This window comes from Papaver somniferum, chromosome 6 (genome assembly GCF_003573695.1).
Source record: "Papaver somniferum cultivar HN1 chromosome 6, ASM357369v1, whole genome shotgun sequence".
NCBI lineage: Eukaryota > Viridiplantae > Streptophyta > Magnoliopsida > Ranunculales > Papaveraceae > Papaver > Papaver somniferum.
This window is the reverse complement of record NC_039363.1, coordinates 156,517,557-156,526,932: the sequence shown is the minus strand read 5'-3', so window position 1 is coordinate 156,526,932 and position 9,376 is coordinate 156,517,557. Positions and strand designations below refer to the sequence as shown.

General features: G+C 37.5%; 1 long non-coding RNA gene across 4 annotated transcripts; it reads right to left on the bottom strand.

Annotated features, from left to right (window-relative positions):
- Positions 1–3,220: 3,220 nt before the first annotated feature.
- On the bottom strand, positions 3,221–7,205 carry LOC113289881. 4 transcript variants are annotated; one of them, XR_003331200.1, is made up of 4 exons: positions 7,061–7,205; positions 4,510–6,680; positions 3,774–4,094; positions 3,221–3,600 (listed from the first exon to the last, which is right to left on the bottom strand). It is a non-coding gene; the product is annotated as an uncharacterized LOC113289881 (long non-coding RNA). The 4 variants fall into 4 exon arrangements; XR_003331199.1 differs by having other exon boundaries at positions 3,774–4,647; positions 5,365–6,680; XR_003331201.1 differs by having other exon boundaries at positions 3,774–6,756.
- Between the last annotated feature and the right edge of the window lie 2,171 nt (positions 7,206–9,376).

Genomic DNA, 9,376 nt, shown 5'->3' with positions numbered 1-9,376 from the left:
ATATCTCTTCTTTCTGGTCTTTCACAGCATTCTTCAACTCGTTGACCATGGTCCTGAGCACCAGAATGTCTTTCCCAATTTCAAGATCACGATCGGTTCATGAAGTACAGTGAGAGCATGTGTTGTTCAAGAATGAGACGGAGCTCATTATCTGCATTCAATAAATAAAAGGAAGGGAAAGACGGATGGGAAGGACAGAAGAGAAAAGATACATACATATACACGTATATATATGCACAGTAACACCTGAAGTTAGTAAGGCTCCCAAAATATCCCAACTAGTTGTAATGAATGTATCGGTTTAGTAAAATGAACTCAACTTACAGAATGTAATAGAGAGACAGCTCTATATAAAGACTCAAAGAAAGAACAGGACTGAACAGACTATAACCAACACAGACAGGACACATGGACCAATGACTGAATAGATAAAATACAGGACAAAGGAAGAGGACCAAATGACAATTATAGCATGTACTATTAGTTGTAATGAATGTATCAGTTTAATAAAATAAACTCATCTTACAGAATGTAATAGAGAGACAGTTCTATAGAAAGACTCAAAGAAAGAACAGGACTGGACAGACTGTAACCAACACAGACAGGACACATGGACCAATGACTGAACAGATAAAATACAGGACAAAGGAAGAGGACCAAATGACAATTAAAGCATGTACTATTATCCCACCTCAAGTTGAAGGTGTCTGTAAGATTTAACCTTCAACTTGTCCCTGAGAAAAGCAAATCTTGGACCAGCTAGACCTTTTATAAAAACATCTGCCACCTGATCCAAAGTAGAGATATAATGAACTCTTAAAGATTTGTTTTGCACCAGTTCCCTGACAAAATGAAAATCAATAGCAAGATGTTTCATTCTGCTATGAAACACAGGATTAGATGATAAGGAGACTGCGCTGATATTATCACAAGAGATGAGAGGGGGTGTAGCAAGAAAAAGATGTAAATCCTTCAGTAGTTGACAAATCCAAACTATCTCTGCTGCAGTATTAGCTAAGGACCTATACTCAGCCTCTGTAGAACTTCTTGCAACACCATTTTGTCTCTTGCTAGGCCATGATATAGGATTTGAGCAAAAAAAGATGCAGTAACCACCTGTGGACCTTCTAGTATCAACTGAACCAGCCCATTCAGCATCACTGAATCCATGAATACCCGATAAGCCTTTAGAGAGAAGAATACCAGAATCAATAGTACCTTTAATGTATCTTAAGATCCTCTTAGCTGACACTAAATGAGTATCTGTAGGATTCTGCATATGTAAGCAAACTTGATGAACAACAAATCTAATCTCAGGTCTAGTCCATGTTAAATATTGGAGAGCTCCAACTAAGGATCTGTACTGACTAGGATCAGAAAGAGGAGTACCATCTGTAGCAGATAAAGAAGAAGAAGGAGAGATAGGAGTGTTACATGGTTTAGCACCAGTCATGTCAAACCTTTCAAGTAAGTCCAAGGCATACTTTGTCTGACTTAGAAGCAGCTGATTGTGATTCCTCTTGACTTGCAATCCCAGAAAATAGTGAACTAAACCTAAGTCTTTGATAGGAAATTCTTTCTGTAAAGTGGCTATGAAGTCATTGCAATATGTAGAGGAGTTACCTGTGATAAGAATATCATCAACATACACAAGAATGATAGTGATTCTGGTGCCCAATTTTTGAACAAAAAGTGAGGAATCTGCAAGAGAAGGCTTGAAATTGTGAGAAACCAAAACAGTCATCAATTTTTCATACCAGGCCCTATGTGCCTATTTAAGACCATAAATGGATTTATGAAACTTGCAAACATGATTAGGTCTTGTCTTATCCACAAATCCTAGAGGTTGTTGCATATAAATATCTTCTGCCAAGTCTCCATGAAGGAAAGCATTGCTGGCATCCAATTGTTTGATTGGCCAATCAAAATTAACAGCTAAAGATAAAACTAGCCTGATGGTGGTTGGTTTAGCAACATCTGAGAAGGTTTCAGTGTAGTCTATTCCTTCTTGCTGATGAAAACTCTTTGCAACAAGCCTGGACTTAAACTTTTCAATTGAACCATCTGCTTTGTGCTTGATTCTGTAAACCCATTTGCAGCCTACAACATTGTATGATGGATCATGAGCAACCAAACTCCATGTGCCTGCATCTTGTAAAGCTATATTCTCCTCTTCCATAGAATTCTTCCATTGTGGGATTTTAATTGCTTTTGAGAAGCAAGTTGGAGTTGAAGGAGTAATAGAAGAACTAAGTTGAGTAGAGAGTGCATGCCTGGTATTGAAAACTTTTGGTTTGAAAATACCAGATTTACCTCTTGTCACCATTTGATGATTGTTAGAAATTGGACTTGGAGGCTTTGAAGAACTAAATAAAGAGGCAGCTGAAGTGGATGATACTGCAGAAACTTCAGAAGAAGAATGTGGAACAACAGGAACTTCAGATGTAGAGTCAGAAGTAGCATTAGTCTGAACTATAGAAACTGGAACTGTAGTAACTTCAAAGGGAACATTAGTCTATAGATTAGAGACTTCTTTAGAAAGTGTTGGAGACTTATATGTTGCAGAAGTTGTTGAAGTAAAGATATCTGCTTTAATAGTGGAGTCCAATGGTGAAGAAGCTTTTAAAGGAAAATGATTCTCATTGAAGACAACATGTCTGGAGATGTAAACTTTACCAGAATTTGGATACAAACATCTGTAACCTTTATGAACTGAACTGTAGCCAATAAAGATACAATGGACACTTCTAGGTTGTAATTTGTTGGCAGCATAAGGTCTTAGCCATGGAAAACAGGATGAACCAAAAGTTCTAAGAAAATTGTAGTCAGGATTGAACCCAAATAATTTCTCAAATGGTGATATAAAGTTGAGTCTTCTGATTGGTAACCTATTGATAATAAAGTTTGCAGTACTGAAAGAGTCAACCCAAAAGGAATCTGACAAACCTAATTGAATGAGAAGTTCTTCCAATATCCACAATGTGTCTATGCTTAGACTCTGTAACTCCATTCTGCTCAAGAGTGTGAGGACATGAAATTTCATGACATATGCCATGAATGCATAAAAAATCCTTAAGTTCATTATTTAAGAACTCACCACCACCATCTGTTCTGATTGTGACTATAAAGCAGTCAAGTAATTTCTCAACCATTGCTTTAAAATGTAAGAAAATAGTTCTGAATTCTGTCTTATCATGTAGAGGAAATATCCAGCAAAATCTTGAAAAATCATCCACAATATTGACATAATATTTGAATCCAGAGTTGAATGTTACAGGACTTGGACCCCACAAATCCATATGAAGTAATTCTAAAGGAGAATTTGCTTGATGTGAAGACAAAGTAAAAGGAAATTTGTGTGACTTGCCTAACTGACATTCATTACAAAATAGAGGAGATTTAGTAATATATGATAAAGCAAGTGTTTTGACAGACTTTTTGCAGAACTTGAAATGATGGATGAGCCAATCTTCTGTGCCAGGTAGCCGCTGTAGGTATTTGACTGGATAGAGCTTTGTAGTTATGTTGATGTAGAAAATGCATTGGGTATAAGCCATCCTTATGAGGCTCTTGTAAAGTGATCCTCCCAGACGAGAGATCCTTAACAGAGAAACCAATTAAATCAAAAGTGATAGAACAATTGTTATCAGAGGTAAACTTGTGAACTGATAGTAAATTGTGTGATGATTTAGGTACCAGCATAATGTTATTTAGATGAAAATCATAAGAAGCAGTAGATTTAGTTGTAGAACCAATATGAGTTATTGGCATACCTTCTCCATTAGCTGCTTGAACCCTTCAAAAGCAGTAGTTGTAGTAAATTCAGACTCATCATAGGTGATGTGATTATTAGCTCCTGAATCAGCATACCATGGATTTTCTCCCATGATGTTAGCAGTAGCTAACATAGCACTAAGATTGTGTGGAGTGTTGACATTCTGATAGCTGAAATTAAGTCTATGCCTGCATTCAAGAGCTTGATGTCCCTTTTCCTAGCAAATCTGACACTTCTCAGTTGTAGGTTCATTGGTGGAAGTAGAAGCTATGTTTGATCTTGCAGGTATATTAGGTGTGAAGTTTGGAACTGGATATATCTGAAAATGAGAATAACCTCTAAGAGCATAGTATTATGGTGCTCTTGGTTGTTGAGAAAAATACTGAGACTGAAAATTTGGTCTAGGAGCATAAGATGGATTAAAACCTCTACCTCTTCCTCTTGCATAGAAGTTATATGGTTTAGCATTAGCAGCAAATGCTTTACCATTAGCATCATATAATATCTCTTTATGTTTGTTGTTAACTATAATTTCTTCACTCATGAGAAGATTGTGTAATTCCTTAGAAGTAACAGAAGGATAACGAATTCTAATGGAAGTACAGAAAGAACTATAATCTGATCCAGACCATTCAAGATAATAACAACCAGTTCATCATCAGCAATTCTAGATCCAGCAGCATAAAGCTCATCTGTAACTTTCTTGATTTGACTAAGGAATGTAGAAACAGTACCTGAACCAAGTTTGAGAGATTGTAGCTTCACGCGCAGCTGAATAGAATGTGTAGGAGAACTTTGAGAAAATCGTGATTCAATTGTTTCCCAAAGTTCCATAGCAGAATCAACACCAGCAACATAAGCAATAATTGCGTCTGAAATAGACGATTGAATCCAAAGAATAAGAGTAGTATCATCATCATGCCACGCTACATAGCCAGGATTTGGAATATTAACAATTATATAAGGTGGACATTGTAGAGATCCATCAAGAAAACCAAGAACCTTGTATCTTTTGAGAAGAGGAAATAATAAAGATTTCCAGGTGAGGAAATTATCCTCTTTGAGTTTGTAAGAAAGAAGAGCAGAGATTTGATTTAGAGGAATGTGTGAAATTCTTGATTCGTAATTCGCCATTAGAGCCAAAGAAAGATTAACCAGAAGTGATTAATGATGATGACGAATAATAGAGAAAAGAAGAGATCAAAAAACAAGAAAAGAAGAGTTCATAAATTTTCAGATCTAAAAATCTGCCATTAATGGCGATATGTGGAAGCTTTCCTCTGATACTATAACTGAACAAATAAAATACAGGACAAAGGAAGAGGACCAAATGACAATTACAGCCTGTAGTATTACCAACAAGAAGGTTCAGTTGATAAGTTATGCAGAAAAACCGGTCAGTATGTTATTCCAACAAACAGTAATAGCTCCTCCACCCGAGAAGTGTTTTTCAAGTATCCAGTACCCTTAGCATTTAGAATTTCAGACAGCAAGGATGAAGGACAAGAGAATGTTCGATGTTTTTATCGCTGCACTCAAGTATTAATTTTCTAATGAGCGACCATGGAGGAGTAAGATTTGGGATTTACCTTGTTGAAGTTCTCAGTCATATTTTTCATGAGCCGAGGGAAGTCCGAGAAATCGCATGTAGGACCAGAGGCTAGAGGTGTTGGACGCGGAGACATGATTGGAGAAAGCTCTATGAACAACAGTGTGCTCTTCCGCATGTCACCTCGTGTGAGAGCCACTACCTTTAAGTCCATGGCCCGAGCTTGTAAACAGACCTTCCTGCGCATCGGTGCAGTATTGTCTTTCTGAGGGAGGTGCAGAAACAAAGTCGGTGGTTTTCCTCTTTTTTGGCTGTCCTTTCATTGTTCGAGTATTTGTGAGCTCTGGATTTGGAGGAACTGGAACATTGTTGGTGGTGGACGACGGATCTGCGCCTTTCTGGTTTTCGTTAACTTCGGAAGCATTCAAAGCATCATGTTGAGAAAACAATGAGATTTATCTGCATTTATCAAGCAATTCAGTTTCACCAAATGAGATTGACAAGATTTAGACAACACACTTCATCACTAACTCGATCACCCATGGAGAAGGGAATGCCAGGCACTACAGTAGGAACCGCCCTTGGGGTTTCATCCTCAAGGGGGTTCTCTGAGCAATCACCGATTTTGGAGTCGTTCGGGCTCTCACTCTCAGTTTTCTCCCGGGGAGGAACAAAAAAAGTCGGTAGGAGAGTCAACAAACCTGAGACCTTTTCAGACTATGAGAGTCAAAAAAAGTCGGCATGTTTCAAAACGACTGACGACTAAAGTCTTGTCCCCGATTGGACGCGTCTTGTATATATTCCGAGATATTCTCATTATGCTAGAAGAAGAAGTCACTTGACTGCAATGGGTGTTCACTAGGTTGATATTTTTTACCATAGGAAAGCTACATTCATCGCTGTTAGAGTCTGAATCAGTGGTTGTGACCCCTGGTCTTCAATTAAGAGGAACAACATTAGTTGGGAGCAAGACTTCGTTTACATTCAACATACTCACTGGAAGGAGAAAATTCGAATAATCTGTCCGGTAAATTTGATCCGGAATCTTGAGTTTCTATTTTACCATTCACAAGAGAAGATTTTGCAAGGGCAACCTTGTACTTTCCAGCGCAAGCCAAAGCGATGGATGCAGTTGAGGTATTGTGATTCCCCATGCATCAAAAAGCGCACAAGAAAAAAATCAATCTGTTTGAAGACCACAAGCCAGTTGATGAAGACTAACTACCACCTTGTAGTTACCTAACGGATCAGTCATTCTCTTCACTGATAGCAGGTCAACCAGCATTTGAGATGCGCTTTAAAGTGCCACCAGGTTGGACGAGTTCGCTATCAGTACCCGAAGATGAAAACTCATTTCTGCAAGTACAGTACACATACACATAAAATCAATTTGTACGCCTACAAATTGGTGTATGGAAAAATCAAGTGGCAACTGCAATTAAAAGAAAGTTAAGTTATCTAACGTTACAAGGAAGTGGATTCACAGTTCTACGGGGTCAATTGTGAGCTAGTGGAAATGGTTAAACTTGATTGATTTTCGGGCGTCAAAATTTGGTGGCTTATTTAAGTTTTCCTCTTGTCAGCTTATACATGAAGGTCCACTAATGGATAAAGGAAACAGTAAGTCAGAGCTACCTATGATCTCATCACATTTTATCTGAGGAGTGATCATTTTTCTACTACCGAATTCAATTATAAGCGGAATTCAAGTCATAATTCCCAAGAGATTTTTATACCTTAAAACAGCAGCAGAGCTTCAGTGCGATAGTTCCGGTTCCTCTCGGTGGCTCATATCCTTTCTGACAACGGGAGATCTGGTGAAATCAGTGAATACCTTTATTTTTCTGTAATTCGAGAGGAAACGATGAGACCTAAATTTTTAGGGATTTTTCTCGGGCACAGATCGAGCCGGACATAGGAATATATAGGAATATATCTATGTGAGTTAAATGGACCTGCGCTGGAAGGGCCCAATAAGCAAGACAGCCTTGGGCATCCGTGCGTTAGAGACACGGCACCAGGGTCAATACCACTGCCGAAACGGCCTTGAGTACCCTATAAGTGTCTGCTATCCACCATACTCCGAGCCAGATATTGTTGTTACTTTCCGGGCGAATGGTTTATAGCATCACATAATCTACGGGGGCGACAAGAGGATTTGAATTAATTTCTTAACCCCACAACATGTTGGAGGTTAAGAGGGGCGATGTTTGTACTGTAATATTTGGATACCAATACGGGCTAACCATATCACTATTGATGGAAAATATATGTCGTCTCAAGCCTGGAAGCCTGAATATTGGTCCAGTTTATTGACCCATTTTCAACGGCCCATTTGCACCGGTCTATTCCTGAAACCATAGAAGAACATTCTAGAGTATTCCAAATTATTATATAAACAAGTTTGTACAACTATAGAAAGGGGGAGGCTAGGTTTTCACAAGGGGAGAAAAACGTTGTAATTCTTATTAATAAAATATCTCTCCCTAAGGGGATTTCATCCGTGGATGTAGGCATCAATCGACGAACCACGTTAAATCTGTTTTCTTTATTTTTCTTCATTAGTAACTTAACCCTAATTACACATCAATCATCATCATCAATCGTGTTTAATGCCTAAAAATAATTTTGGGTACAAACACATATATCTGTTTCCACACAATGCTTATATCCAACAATCGTTATATAATCTAAACTCTCATTTCAATCATTGAAACATTCTTAGAGGACGACGTTATATAGTTGTTATTCACAAACCATTTTTCGTCAAAGCCATTTTCAAAGTGATTGAAACATAACATGACTTTCGTCACTAGGTAAAGATGAACTTGGCCAAAGCGAAAGCTTACCAACACATATTTCGAGAAATAGATAGGCGAGATAAACTCGGCTCGAAATACCAAATGTGTATAATCAAAGTCTATATAGCAAAACGACTTTTGTCTCAAGATAGAAGATAGAGTAGTTAGACTTTTGAGTGATATATAAGTTCAAGTCTCCACATACCTTTTAGTCGATGAAGTTCCACTGGTTCCTTGAGTAGTTCTTCGTCTTGTATGATGATTCGCCATGGAGTTCTTGAGCTCAACTATACTTTCTATCCTAGTCTGAGACTTAGATATAGTAGACTACAAATAAAGACTTATAGTTTTGATCACTAACATTGACAAACATGCTTGAGATAGCAACACATGCGAGTTCGATCGAGCAATGCTCTAACATCTTCAACAACTATGATGCTGAGTTGAACACATTTAGAATCACGGAGTACTTGGAATTGACGAAGATTTTGAGTGATGTTGAAGAACCAATGAGATCAAGCATTTGGATGAGAAGCTATTTGTAATTCATATGTATTGATAGTTTTGTGACTAAAATTGACAAAGGGGGAGATTATTAGAGCACTGCTCGGTCGAACTAGCGTTGCTATATCAAGCTTGTTTGTCAAGTTTAGTGATCAAAACTATAAGTCTTGATTTCTAATCTACTTATGGTAATGTCTCGGACTAGGATAGATTGTGTAGTTGAGCTTTAGACTTCACGGCGTTCATCGATTGAAGACGAAAAACTACTAAGGAGAGCTTGTGGAACTTCATCAACAAAAGGTATGTGGAGACTGAAACTAATATGTCACTCAGAAAGTTTATTTCTACTCTATCAACCTTCTTGAGACAAAAGTCGTATTACTATATAGTATTTGATTATACACATTTGATATTTCAAGCTGAGTTTAACTCGCATACATATTTCTCGAAATATGTGTTGATAAGCTTTCGCTTTAACCAAGTTCATCTTATATTCTTGACGAAAGTCAAAAGATGATCATATGAAAATCGCCTGGTAACACCTTACATGATTTGTGTGATACAGTCATTTGATGTAGACTCAGAATGTTTCATATTGATTATTTCAATATCTTGAAAATTGCTTTGATGCTAATAGTTAGTGAAAACAACTATTGTCATCCTCTAAGAAGGTTTCAATAATTGAAATAGAGTTTAGAACACTTAACCATAATTAGATTATAGACATAGTATACGTACTTGCATATA